Genomic DNA, 15,603 nt, shown 5'->3' with positions numbered 1-15,603 from the left:
AAAATAATGCTATTTTGTAGATCAGCTTCGGTACAGTTGTCCGTTTACAATAGAAAGAAAATGCATTTCCGAAAAGTTTTGAAATCACAAAAAAAAACATTGAACAGTGCTATTTGAGGTATTGAACGCCCAGAAAGCGGTGTTGGAAATGGCTGGAATTCAAATGAAATGCAGATAATTTGTGCCGAACCGTTTTTCTCCTACCTTTTTTGCCTAAAAATGATACACTAAAGATTGCAGGCAATTCCTCGTTGAATGAGTTTCTAGAGAACGAAACAATCATTTTTTAATTATTCTAGGAAGTTTTTTAAACGAACGTGACAATAATTTTGTAGATGGTTTTAGAATATACAACTCAAAACTATAAAAGTTGTTTACTCTTAAAGAAAGTCGAAAACTATCAAAGGCAGCTTTAATTGACACCATCAATTTTATTGCTTTCACAGCAACGTGGATAAAAATTAACAATAATAACAAGATAACTTAACATAAAGGAAGAAGAAAAAACAATATAGTTAGAACACATAGTGAAAGATAACACAAATTAGTTGCACATCCTTGAATAAAATTTTGGTCTAAATGTTTGAGTTTTGTTAGCAAATCAAAATTTTATTATCGGTTTAAATAATAAATGTCATAGGTACGTACTTTTCCGTATACGTTCACAATTGATGATATCTTAAATTGAAAATCCTCGGCTGAAGAAGGAAAAAAAAATCATATCATCAGTGTGAAACATCATCCATTGTTTCATTCTCGAGTACATGCTGGCACGAGTACTTGCGCACTCTTAATGGCTAGTTTTCTCAAGGTTTTCTTGAGTTAGTTTTCTTGCAAGTTTTTAAACTCGTGGTTGTAAACAGGCGAGGACTTCAGCAGCAGAAGAAAATAAAAAAAAACATTTCATCAGTGTGGAAGTATCATCGATTATTTCATTCTCGAAAAAGTGCCGACAAGAGTACTTGAACTCTTGGCAATTAGTTTTATCAAGGTTTTCTTGAAATGATTTTTCTCTAACTATGTGATTTGTGATTGTAACTAAGTGGGGACTTCTGACTGGGTTTGTATTTTGCTGACTTGTTTAACGAAAATTGACTGCCTTTTGATTACGTTTGACCATTGAAATTCCTGAAGGGACTCAGTTGCCGTTTTATTATACCTCGCATGGAAAGTCAGACGTTTTAGTCAAGTTATACGTGTCACATTTTCTCTGATTACCTGTGGTGACAGTTCTCGGTAGAACAATTTTATTTATCTTGTTAATGTGTTACAGTGTGATTTAGGTGAAGTGTCTTCCTTGAGGATATTTGGTAGGAGAATTTGCATTGATTACAAAACTGATTTTTCCAAATCATTGTACACATATTGTCCTCATTGATATTAGCTGAGGCAGTTTTGTTGCAAATATCAACGAATTCGATATCTTTTGCAAACGCAAACTTGTTGTTAATAACATTATGAAAAATATTTCAGTGCCCTTTCTCTTATGAAATTAGGTCATCAATTTTAGCAAACTGCCTCGTTAACATCGTTTTCTAATCCTTTGGATTGATTACTGGAGCCCAATAAGATTAATGTTAAAAGACTTCAATCATTTTCAAAAGGTGCTTCATTAGGAAAATATACAAAAAAAAATTAGATTCGGTATGCAAAAATTTGACTGATTTCAGTTTACAGTAAGTGATTGGTTGGAGATTGTTGACCTGGAATGTATGTATAATTGAGGAGTGTTAAGATGTGGTTGCGAAGCATACAAATGTGAGAGGCTTGTTAAGGAATAAAATGATTAAACAAAATATAGTATTGTAAGGTTATGTTGTATTTCGAAAACATGTCACAGATAAGTAATAATTTGACAACATACGAGTTGAGCTTCTTGATCAATACTGAGGCTGCATGTCAACTGTTGTTTTTTGCTTAATGATGAATATTTTTGTATGGGATTCAAGTCCGAGTATTTTTTATATCTTGTATGTAGTTGACGGAAATGAGTGAAATGCGTGAAATGAGCGCAGCTAGTGAGACAAATTTCATTTTTTCAAATTGTATTAAGGAAAGGAAGTGATTGGCAATTGAGGTTGCAGTCTTGGACAGAATAGGACTCAAGCAAACTCTGAACCCGCAGAAGGGAAAATTGCTATTAAAACTGAAGCATTCTTCAGTGTGATTGAGTTTGAGAAGTGCTCCTGCTTAGAGTTGATCATTTTGCTCCTAAACGGTTTTGACTTTGCGGTAAAACTCTTTAGAGTTTTGGTCATTCAAGCAGCCGTTCGTTGATAAAACGATTGAAAGTTTTCGCTATACCTGGTTCAATAGCCAGGTAGTTCTCGGGGAAACTCCATTGGCCTTTTTCTCTTGCAGAGTGGAGTGAGTATGCTGTTACTGTATATAATTGGTAATTTGATTTAATATGGATGTTCCAAAAAAGAACGACCAAAAAAAGTTGTAACGGGTTGACTGATTGCTTTATTGTCTCAAAATTCCGTCAGAAGTTCTGTCAAATCCAGTGGCTTTGAGATTCATTTCTGAATTAAAAGCTTCTTATAATTCGTCAGAAGACATGGGATGGCAAAAAATAGTCTATCCGTTGTCCACGCGGCACTGTATTTATTTGTGTTTGTCCAATGCTGTTTATGGTGTTCATAAGATACATACGCTATAATAAACAGTTTTCAGATATTGTATTGAAGAGCTTTAGCTGGAATCTGACAGAAAAATTATTGTCTTTGTTTTGGCTTAGTAGGTTGAATTTCCACGCCCTCTGTGATGTAAAGCTTTCTTTAGAAAACATTTTTTTTGGACATCGGTTTGAGAAAGGACAAAATTACGCGATTGTCACTTGAAGTTTCAGTTGCATATTTCTTCGAAACTTGCTCATATTTTTGAAGTTTAGGAAGAGTTCATGATCGAACCAAGCCAATTTTTCTGTCAAGCATGGATGGTTGCTGATTGTAGGGATCTTTTATATGAGACCCCTAAAGGATTTCTGGAGTTTTTTAGAATCCAATTTCAGAAGTTGTTTGAGTCCTTATTCAAAAAACCATTTGTTTAATATTTATATGAATAATAACTAGAAATTAAAATCTGTTTCTTCGCAATTGTTTGTAGAGTGTGTTCAGATGGATTTGTAAACAGTTCAGATTGTTCAATTTCAATGTAAATGGCGTTTCTTGTACACGACTTTTGAACAGTAAACTCAGTTGTTGACATACATAAAGTCAACATTATTGCCCAAAACTTTGCTATCAAACGTGGGTACATTCCTTATGTATGTCGGATTTTTTTTTCTTTATCGGTTCTGGCATTGCAATTCCCACCAAAAAAAACAGATTTTTTCCAATTAGGGCCAGAGCCATCGACTCTATAACTTCCTTGTTTTTTGGAGGAATTAATTATTAATGTTCATTTAGTTGTAGCGCAATATTGTTTTCATTTTTGAAACCTAAGAGGAGATTCGTTGATAAGTTGATATATTGAGAATTTGAGAAGTTGATAAATTGAAACGTCAGACATAAATTGATGGTTAACTGCGATGATATGCAATCATGGGTTTTCCCGTAGGTAGGTTTAGTTGCAGGTGCGTTTTAATAAATAAATTATTGTTAAGTTAAGTTTATAGACAGTTATTGTTTAAGTTATAAATAAAATGTCGGCATTAGCTACGAGACTGAATTCCTCTAATCTCCCTACCCGGGTTGAGGTGTCACCACCAGTCAACGCAAAATTATGTAGCATAAGCGATGAATGCGGGTTATTTTGTAAGATCAGCGGTGAATGCGGTCAAGTTACATAAATCAGGCGGTGAATGCGGCAAAAAAACTTTATCGCCTGGTAGCATAATTTTACCGCTGAATTTAGAGGTGAAATTACATAAATTCTTTGCTTTGAAAAAAGTTTCCAAATTATTTGTGAAAAGCGGTGAATGCGATGAAAATACATATATTCACCGCTTAGAAAAAAATGTCAAAAAACTGCAAAATTAGGGGTAATTTTTGAGGATAAAACGATGTAAGATAAGGGGATAATAGGGAGTCAAGGAAGAATTGTTAGATTTAAAAATACCCCTAAAAATTACCCACCTAAAATTACCCCTTAGTCTAACATCTTTTTGACACTTTTTTTCTAAGCGGCGAATTTATGCAATTTTAGCAATATAGTAAGCGGTGATTTTACGAAAAATCATTGCATTTCACCGCTAAAATATGTAATTTCACCGCTAAAAATGGCAAATCTTACAATAATTCACCCCGCATGTTCTACAGAAAGTAGAGTGAAATTAATTTATATTCAAAACAAAAATACTAGAAGTTAGAGAGAGATGGTGAAGTGGAAGAAGAAGAGAATAACATGCAGAAGGTGAAAGGTTCAAACCCGTGTAAGGCCGGTAAATTGTAGTAATCGGTGAAATGTGGTGAGTTTTGTAAGTTCACCGCTTACTCTAGCGGTGAGATTGCATAATTTCACCGCATTTCACCGCAAGATTATGTAAGAATATTGAGGTGAAAAAAAAACAACTTTTCAGGGCTTATCTTACATATTTTTCCGATTTTTCCTCGACCCGAGTAGGAGAATGGATAATCACTGGTAGATGTTTAAATTTGACTCAAAGTTCATTGGTTCTCAGCTGTGTGAGTTTCATTGCTATTCGACAGTTTCGTCTCAATTGATCTCAGGTGACATCGATACTTCTCAGAATCGAGGAAGGTCTATGAGAGTTTGGGCTTTTTTGATGCACTGCCACTTTATTAGTTTTTTGCTTGAAAGCGAATATCTTCACTAGTTATCTAATCTCTCCCAGTCACTTGACATCCTTTGATGCTGCTTTATGGACTCCATTTAGTGTCTTAAGCATCTCAATTGCAATGGCCGTTTCACTAGAGTTATCGTCCACAAGACAGCGAGATAGAATAGTGTTGTTCTTGCGTTGTTTCTTGTCTTTTTTCTGCAATATCGAGTGTTTCATGAATTCCTCGAATGTAGAAGGTTGGGTTGGGTGAGTGTCCGCTCCACCGTGAGACTTTCATTTCATTTTTGAGAATTAATCAAATTGTCTAAAATTGGATTTGTTGTGCCAGATTTCTAATATTAATATTCACTTTCGTTCTTCAATTCAACTACATGCAAATTTCAGAAATAATCAATTTGCCATATTAGTGGTTCCGGCAACTGAATGGTATCTCCCAATCTTGATAGCAGAATTCACATAGCAAGTTCAGTCACTAGATAGATTTGCGTTGTTAGTTGGGCTCCAAACGTTGCATTATATACCGCAATTGTTCGAGCAGTCAAGATGTCGAGTTTTTTTCATCTATCGCATGATGGCATAATTTCATTATATAATGAGTTTTAGGTTCTTTGGTGCTATTATCTGTTTTGCGCTTTTTTTAAATTTGATTGTGAATCGGCAATTTTCCGAAATTCGTTTGTTTGGAGATTTCGGAGCTTTATGTAGTTTAATGGGCAGATTAAACACTAAACCTTTAAAATGGCGCTTGGAGGCACTTCAAACGAGACAGAAAATATTGTCATGTCGCAGAATTGTTATCAATGTAAACACCCAAATCGACCGTATCTGTGAACATGCTAAAATTAAACTTCTTTTTGATCTTCCTTTGATGTATCAGAAAGCCCAAACACCAGACCAAAGATGTCAGTAGTTTCAGAAATTCGCAAGTGTGTTATTTCATCCTATTACTTGACGAACTTAAGAAAACCACACCATCATCAACTGATACAAACGTCATTAGCTCTAACACCATTGAACTTGATACAGAACTGAACAGACGCCGATGGATTTCAACTCACGGGCTAAAAATGTCCAATAAACAAAGTTCAGTCGCCAGAGCAACCAGGGCACATGCTTAAACAATTTAAGACTGCTGAAGACATGAGGGCAACACTATTAAGACATGCGACTGAAACAAAAATAATTTTTATGCAGATTTGATGCAATTTTTAAAACTAACGCAATCTGCAAGTATACAAAAAACCTCTGCAAAACTTAGCTTTTCAAAAGTGTGCTTCAAAAAAGTAACCAAACAGGCTCGAGCGAGACTACGTAGCACTGAATGTACAAAACGTCTCAATTTTGTCCTAAAAATTACATTTGCTCTGAAAAAGCAAAGTTCCCTCACCTATCAAAAAACTCAAGTTGAAAAGTTTTTCTGGAGCATCAATGACAACAAGTTTAATAATCGAAATGAACTAATGGAAACCTTCAATTTTCTTAAATAAAAGAGTTTAGCCTACCAAAATTATCGCCTGTTTTGGAACATAAACCAGCTCCTAATATATCGAAACGCAGTCAAATACATTCGGTGACAAAATTATTTATTTTAAGCAATTGTAGACATCAATTCGCAAAACATTATGAAAGCCAAGAGTATACACGCTAGAAGGAACAAAAAATGATTTATTTTTTCTTCTAATTGGTGCTAATAGCCGGCCTGGCCTATGATATTTTAATCTATTATATCCGCCTGAAGATCCAGTTGAAAATTATTTTTATCAAAATGTTAACAAATAACAAAATAAATCATCTAAAAAGTGAGATGTTAGTGTCAATATTCGTATTCTAGGCAAAAACTTTTTTTAATGTTATTGTAAAACCTTTTTTTGCTTTATTCAGCTTATATTTATACTGGACTAATTTCAAATAAAGAAAAATATATATAATTTGAAAAATTTTGTAGAATTTTATGAATTGTACAAATTTTTCTGTATTTCATTAATCTGAGGCAGCCGGATCTAAAAATTTAAAGATTATAAAGATTATAAGGAACTGTTTACTGTTCTTCTTGTTAAAGATTTTCTTTTTTATAAATGTGGCTAATCATAATCGTTTAGAGCATCTTATTAACCTGTGCATGTGCTTTCGACTAATATTTGCATAATTTTAAAATAAATTTGGACCAAAAACTGTCTATTTCGATAGAGATATTTATTTTTTATAGTGAAAACAAATAAAGGACTCCTATGCAATCTACAATTACCAATACGGCAAAAAGTAAATCTGCTATTATTACCTAATAAGTCTGTAACAATTTCAATTAAGCTGGCAATTAAAGTGATACCGTCTGCACTGCACAAGCTTTGAAATGACTAGGTTGAAAGTTTTTAGTTTTGTTGCTTCCCCAAATTGGTGCCGTTTCGGCGGTTATTGTGCAGCACCTTTCCCGAGGAAACAATTTAAATAGTTTATGCTGTAAAACACCTCGAGATTCAGGGCTACTATGAATAAGGGCTACAATGCATAACTTCAGTTTTTACACTAATTTGCCAAAAAAACGGTTTTGTCATATTTACCGGATTTTTTTCTGATTTAAATTTCTGATTCCAATTTCTAGGCATAAAAATAGTTGTTCTCTACGGAAAATTTTTCAACAATTCCCTTGAGTGCGTTAGGTGGTCAACCTGCAAATTAAAAAAATGTATAATCAATTTAAGTGATTAGTATTTCAGGTACGACATTTTCCGTATACTTATAGGATTAGTGAAATCTAGATCAGATGGCTCGGCATCAGAAGGGAGAGTGGTTGCAATGAGGACAACGGTATTGTTCTAATTTGCGTGCGTATCAAGTAACTGTTTATTGCTCTTCTTGTTAAAAGTTTTTATTATTTGTACATCTGGCTAATCCTAAACAAAATCGTTTGGAGCATCTAATTAACTAAAGAATGTGCTTTTGACTAATATTTGAATAATTTTTTGATAAATTTAGACCTGTACCAAAAACTCTATTTCAATAGAAAAATTTATATTTTAGAGTGAAAACAAATAAAGAACTCCTATGCAATTTACAATTACCCATACGGCGAAAACTAAAACTGCTATTTTTACTTTAAAAAACCTATAACAATTTAAATTAAGCTGGCAATTAAAGTGATTCCCTCTGAAACGCACAAGCATCACCTTTTGGAACGATAAGAATGAAAACTTCAGATTTGTTGCTTCCCCAAATTGGTGACATGCGCCGGTTATTTTTTTGCCTCTTTCCCAAAAAGACAGTCCTATTAGTTTATGCTAAGCAACACGTCAAATGACTCAAGGTAACGATGAATAATGGCTACAATGAATAGCATCATATTGTACATTAATTTCCAAAAAAAAATCAGTTTTATCAAATTAAGCACAATTTTTCAATAATTTTATTGGGTTCATTAGCTGGTCAACAAGCAAATCCAAAATTGTTCCACCAATGTAAATAATTAATGTTTCAATAACGTAATTTTCAGTATACTTATAGGATTAGTGATATCTAGATTTGTAAAGTCTCGGCATCAGAAGAAAAGAATCATCATTGTGGAAGTATGATCAATTATTTCATTATCATGTACGTTGTGCAAAGAATACTTGTACTCTTGGTGGCTAGTTTTCTCAAGGTTTTCTTGAGCTAATTTTTCTGTAAGTAAGTGCTTTCGTGGTTGCAGCGAGGTGCCGAGTTCCAGCTGTGTTCGTATTTCAAAGACTTGTTTAGTGAAAATTGATTGTTTTTCCTCTAAGTATGACTTGGGAGCTTCTAAAAAGTTCTTATATGCTTTTTATTCTACATTGCATGGAAATTCAATCAGTTTAGTCAAGTTATACGAGTACCATTTTCTCTGAATACCTGTGGTGGCAGTTCTCGATAGAACAATTTTGTTTATATTGTCAATGTGTAGGAAAGGGATTTATGTGAAGTGTCTTCCTTGACGATATTTGGTAAGAGAATTTGCGGTACAGAACTGATTTTTCCAAATCATTGTACACATATTGTCCTCATTGATCTTAGCTAAGGCAGTATTGTTGCAAATACCAACGAATTCGATAACTTTTGCAAACTTAATAATAACATTATAAAAATAACTCATTGACCTTTGCTCTTATGAAATTAAGTCATAAATATTAGCCTTTGTCCACATCGTTTTCTAATTTTTTGGATTGTTGACTCGAGCCCAATAAAACAATTCTATAAAACTTCAATCAATTTCTGGATCTATTCTGTTTTGGCCCCCAGTGTTTTTTTATGACCCCCAGTTAAAAATTATAAGTTTTAATATGGCACGTTACTATGTAAGAAAAAAGCACGTAGGCCGGGTGCCATAAAAGATTTATGCTCACAAAGTTGAAGGGGGCGAAATAGAATAGATTCCATTTTTTAAAGGTACATCGGTAAGAAAATATACATACGTACGAGATTTGGTATGCAAAAATTTGACTGGTTTTTGTACAGAAAGTGATTGAATTGAGATTGTAGACTTGGAATGTATAATTGAGGAATGTTGAGAAAGGTTTGCCAAACATGCAAATGTAAGAGCCTTGCTAAGGCATAAAAAGGAAAAACAAAATCTGCTATTATAACGCTTTGTTGGAATTCGAAAGATACGGCACAGATAAGACGCAATTTGAGAACGTACTAGCTTCTTGCTCGATAGTGAGTTTGGGTATCGATTGCCAATTGTTGTTGCTTGTTGATAAATACTTCTGTCAGAGCCTTATATCCGAGTGCTTTTTATAAAGGCTTGTAAAGGCTTGTCTGATTGCGTGAAAGGAGTGGAGCTAGTAAAACAAATTTTAGTTTTGATATTCTATTAAGGAAAAGAAGTGATTCCCAATTCAGGATGTGGTCTTTGACCGTTTAGGACTGCAGCAAAGTCTTTACCCATAGACCAAAAGAATATTATTGAAACTAAGGCAACATTTAGTGTGACCACCGTAGAATTGACCTTCTTGCTCCTCAATTGTTTTTGGCTTTCTGGCGATACTCTATAAATTTATGGCTATAGTCAAGTGGGCGTTTTTTGATAAAATGATTAAAGGCTTCACTGTCATTGGTTGAAAAGCTAAGCCTCGGTAGCTCTCGGGGGCAGCTCTACCGGCCTTTTCTCCTGCAGAGTGGTGTGAGCTTGTTGTTACTCTAGATGGTTGGATTTTATGAATCTTCCAGAAAAAAAAACAATTAAAGATAAAACAGGTTGACGGATTGCTTCATTGTCTCAAAATTGCATTAGTCGTTCCGTCGAATCCAGTAGCTTTGCGATGCTTTTTTTGAGTTAAAAACTTCTTATAACTCATCAGAGAGATGGGATTAGCAGTGTATATATGTTTGTCTGTTATTGCTCATGGGGTCCATAAATTACACGCTATGTTAAACAGTTCTGAAAAATTGTATTAAAGAGATTTAGACAAAGTATAGCTGAAAATTACTCTCGTTACAATGATTTTGTAGGTTGACTTTTCACGCTATCTCTGGTGTATAGCTTTCTTTAGAAAACATTTTTTGGACATTTGTTTGGGAAAGGACAAAATTACGCGACTATCACTTGAAGTTATAGTTTTAAATTTCTTCATGATCGAACCAAGCCATTCTATAATGAATGCCGATTTTTGAGAATCAAATGTGTTCAGAAGTTTTTTAATGCTTCTTTAAAAACAATTTGTTTAATAACTATCTGAATAATAACTTGAAACTATAATTTTTATGTTTCTTGGCAATTGTTTGTAGAAGGTGTCCGGGTGGATCTTAAATCAGTTTTAATGGTGCAAACTAACTGCCGCCTCTTGTACGGGAGCTTTGAACAGTAAACTCAGTTGTTGGCATAGGTAAAGTCAATATTATAGCCCACATGTTTGTTATAAAATGCGGGTACATCGTTTTCTATCAAGTATTGCAGGCTCTCTGATTCTAAGTTTTCTTTCAAGATGTTGTTGTTGTCTTAGTCGGTTCTGGAACTGCAGCGGCCAGCAAATAAAATATCACACATTTTTATTTCCATTAGGCTCAGAGCCCTTGACTCTATAATTCCTAACACCTTGTTGTCTGGAGGAAACTAATCAGTGTTTATTTGACATGAGATATTGTTTTGATATTTGAATTTCAAAAGGACATTGAGTTTATTTTTTCTTACATTGATTTGCTGCCATAGGGAAACCGTTTGGTTGGTTTAGTTGCAGGTGCGTTGTTCTAATTAAATTATTGTTTAGTCAAGTTTTTAGACAAGTATTCTTTCAGTGATAATTAAAGTGTCTGCATCAGTTACCAGACTGGATTCAAATTTCTCTTTGGCTCAGGTTCCCTCTATTTGCCCTAGGAGAGAGGATTTTCACTGCTAGATGTTTTAACAATGCTAAAGCTCCATTGGCTCTCAGTTATTTGAGTTCAATTCCTAATCGACAGTTTTGTCTCAATTGTTCTCAGAAGACATCGATAACTCTCAGAATCCAGTATGATAACTTAAAGTATGGGCCTTGTTGATGCACTGCCAATCTAGTGTTTTGCTTGGAAGGAATATATTCATTAGTTTTGCCATCTCTCCCAGTCACTTGACATCCTTTGCTGCTGCTTTATAGACTCCAGTTAAGGTCTTAACTAAAAACTGTTCAAAGTCGATATAAAATTGTTAAATTACTCGAAAGTTTTCGCAATAACTTGCATCGCCAGGAGTTTAAAAACTTGTTAAGTAAATATTTACAGATATGCATATATACAGCGACGTGTCTTGATGATCTATTTACATTTTCGAATGCTTCTAAAATTTTTACAGGATTCAACCTTAAAGTTTAATACTTTTAATATGAGTCTTTGTCTGTATGAGTTTTGAATAGGAGATTTTGGTTTTGATCCACAATATAACGTTGCTCGAATGGCAATTTGAAAATTTCTAGGCTGAACATGCATTCTGCACTTAATATTTCAGTGTTAGTTCATCACTTTTATACTCGTCCCGCGTATATCAGTTGTGGCTAGCGTCTACTAATGTGTTGAGCTTCTATGGTCATAAAATTTTTGCAATCCTGGCACTGATCAATTATCCTATTACTAAGGGTTGTTAGAGACACACAGCTTTCCACTACATGTTGTCCCACCGGTGAATTTTTGATGCTCAGAAATTCTCTTGGCCAAATGTCGACACGTTTGTCCGATATAGGTGGAATTGCATCCAAAACAACTAAGTTCGTAGAACAAATGAGACTTCAGATTGCTATCAAAACTAGATTTCAGGGATAGTAGGCAAGTACATAGTTTTTGCGTTAAGAGTATGTTTGTCAATTTGCACATTTTAAATATTCGCTTCAGTTGCGGCTGATGTTACCTCGATATTGCAGGAAAAATAAGAGTTTAACATCTTTTGCTGGCATTTTTTGTCCTTTCAGTTGTACCATCTCATCTCCATTTTTCAATTGAGGTTTACTTATGATTCTCTTTCAAGCATTGTTGATTATCTTGGAAGTCCAACTTTCAGGGTATTGTTTTCTTAGCCAAATACATTCATTTTCCTTAAGAGTTATGTCAAAATTTTGCCATGTGCTAGTGCTTTTAAAAACGCGATGAACAGTCCCTTCTAAAAAATTCTTCTTAAATTGGATTGGTGCACAGCTACGGAAACTCAAAACAACTCCCCTATCGAACGGTTTCTTGTACAACTCGCAATTTTTTTTACAACTATTTACATTGATGATCATGTCTAAAAAGGCTAAACTACCATTTTTGTCAGGTTTTTCCATTGTGAATTCCAATTTCCTATGAAAGGTGTTTATTTTTCTGAGCAAAGAGTCGGGTTCACCATTTACCGTGCAAATTATATGGTCTACATATCTTAAGAATAATTGCCTTCCAGTTTCGGGTTCACTATCTAATTTGTTAATCTTCGCGCAATTAGAGCAGTACCACACCACGGCTCACAGGAACCAATTCTCACATTTCTTACATTCGACTCGTTTTCATCTATAGGTGACTCTACGTTTGCATTCAGCGCAGGCCTCAAGATCGTTTTTGGGGATCTTACTGATGATCTCTTTCGTTGACTTGATCTGATGTTCAAATTATTTCATCCAAATGTTAGCCAGAGTCACTGCAAGTGATGCTCCCATTGTTAAGCCATCCACCTGACAAAACCATCTGTCATTGTATTTAAAACAGACATTTGTCACAACTAGCTTCAAGAGTCTTTTCAAAGTCGATCTTGATATCTCAAGGGCGTGGTCACTAGAGTACAGGCTCTTCAAGTCTATTTCAATTGCTTCATTAAAATATCATTTGTGTATAGGCTCCTCACATCCAATTGTATATTTGCTCTCATCAGGCCCCAAATTTATGGATTCTATTTTTCTCTGTGCATCGAGCGTTGACGTCTCAGTGTTAGCGCCAGGTACTTTATCAAAAAGTGGCTTGAGAAATTTATTCAAATTGTAATAACTACTTCCCGGTATAGACAACACTGAGCGTAAAGGGATTCCACTACAACCACGATGTAGTTAGCTTTCAAAAATGTTGCCAACTTCACAGCCCCTCTGTCGGCGTGCGTTTTTCTGACATTTTTAGCGTAGCATTTTGCAGAGTCTTCAATCTCACACAGTTTCTCACCGTCTATTCCGCTTTCTCGGAGCATGCGGACCAATTTGTCTACAAAAAGTTAACCTCGTTGAATTTGTCAGGGATGGGATCTTTTGGGCCGTAGGACAGAAGATTCTTCACAGAACTTGGTAAGCTAATGTCGTCAAGAGTTCTGATGGAATCAAAATTTTGTTCCTTTAAGGGCCTGTTCCGAAGTACAGACAGCTTTTTCAACTTTGTATTTAGCCTTAGTTTATGTTCTAGTCTAATTTTCCGGACAGATAATTGTATGTTTAAGGCCACAGAACCGCGCAGTTGTTTTCTGTTCAGAGCCTGATACAGTTTACTCCTACTACTGTGAGACCTTGCGTCAAAATTCGCTGTATTTTCTTTTGTTTTGTTTAATTCCGTTTTAAGTAGCCTAATTTAAAAACCACGTACGGCCTGATCAGAAAAAACATTATTTTTAGAACACGAAATTTTAGAAATTCTGGTATAACATCATTTTCAACGACTTTCTCTAGAATATAATTTCTACCATTTCCATCTTCACGTTTCTCTAAATTTTTCGTATGTTGCAGAAAAATGTTCCATTGTTCAGTTTTTCTAGGCACACGTTTCAACCAACGTAGCGGCAGGAGAGGCTTCAATTTCACAAGGTTCACCTGAACTACAGACAAAAAAGTCCGTAAGTAACAAGTTGGCCCCGTTTAAAGTTTGCCTCGCCTTTTGCCTGACGTTGACGTTTTCCCACCTTAGGTTTACCTTTCGTTTCTTTAGTAAAATGCCCAAGTTCATTCGGTGTCGCCAAGTGATGTCCAACGTCTTCAATTCTCGTGCAGCCGTTTGATTTAATTCTCTGTACTGCTTCAAACACCAATAATCACGCCGTTTTTGTCTAGAAATAATGTGCTTTGTTAACTGGATTACCAAAACATCTGTTTTCATCAAATTTTTTACCATATCAGGAGCTCCTTTAATTTTACAATACACAATAGCTTGCTTTTGCTGCAAGTATTCCACCAGATCCTCCGGGTCACAATGCCTGAAGTTGTTGGATCTGTGTTTTGTGGTTGTGATGTTAATAGTATTGTGCCAAAGTTGTATATCTGTCCGGTTTCAAAGACTTCTGCAATTTTCTATTAAAAATTTGACGTTTTGCAGGATGTTTCTTGAGTTGGGGTTCGGACTCAGACCAAGAAATGATGTGATATGGGGCGACAGTTCTCTCTTGCCTTCGTAAGTCACTTTATTCAATGCTTGAGAAAGGGATGATGCCGCTGATATGTGCATGATTGCTCTTAAAATCTAATTTTCTGAAATCTAATCTTTAATATAACCCTGCTGATGGGTAATCGTTCCACTGTCGACCTGTTTGTATAGCTAAAAAATGTTAAAAGTTGATATAAAATTGTTAAACAACTCGAACGTTTTCGCAATAACTTTTATCGTCAGAAGTTTAGAAACTTGTTATTATTTTATTTACAGACATGAATATATATATAGCAACGTGTCTTGATTATATTTTTACATTTTCGAGTTTTTCTTAATTTTTTACAGTTTTCAACCTTAAATTTTAAAAATTCTAATATGAGTCTCTATCTGTTTGAGTTTTGAATAGGAGATTTTCGTTTTGATCCACAATATAACGTTGCTCGCATGACAACTCGAAAGTTTTTCGGCAGAACATGCATTCTGCACTTAATGTTTCAGTGTTAGTGTTAGTCTTAAGCATCCCAATTGCAATGAGTGTGTCACTAGCATTGTCGTGGAAAATTGAACCAGATAACACAGTGCTCTTTTTGCGTTTTTCTGGTCTTATTTTCATTTTTCGATTTTTTTAAGAGTTCCTGAAATGTAAGACGTTAGATTGGGTAAGTATTTGCTAGACATGCAGTTCGTTTTTGCAATTTATATAAACTTTCTATAATTGAAAAATCTTTTTGTGCCAATTTTCTATTATTTTCTTTTTCTTTCTTCATTTCAACTATATGCAATCCTCAAAAATATTAAGTTGTCGTTTTAGTTGTTTTATGGACTGGATGATATACTTCAATCTTGAGAGCAAAATGCACATAGGAGGTTTAGTGGGTAGATAGAATAGCGTTGGTATCCAAATTTTGCACTATCTTGAAACAAGTATGTGCAATTTTTAGAATGCCAGATCCTAACACTGACAGATTACAGAATGCCAGATAATTTTTTCCAGTGAGAGTTTTTATAGTACTCAAACATTTAACGGCGTGCTTTTCTTTTGAAACTGAATGTACAGTTGTTTACATACAGCCCCA

This window comes from Convolutriloba macropyga, chromosome 14 (genome assembly GCF_964194025.1).
Source record: "Convolutriloba macropyga chromosome 14, txConMacr16.3, whole genome shotgun sequence".
In the NCBI taxonomy this organism is placed as follows: domain Eukaryota; kingdom Metazoa; phylum Xenacoelomorpha; order Acoela; family Convolutidae; genus Convolutriloba; species Convolutriloba macropyga.
Note: the sequence above shows the minus strand (reverse complement) of the source record.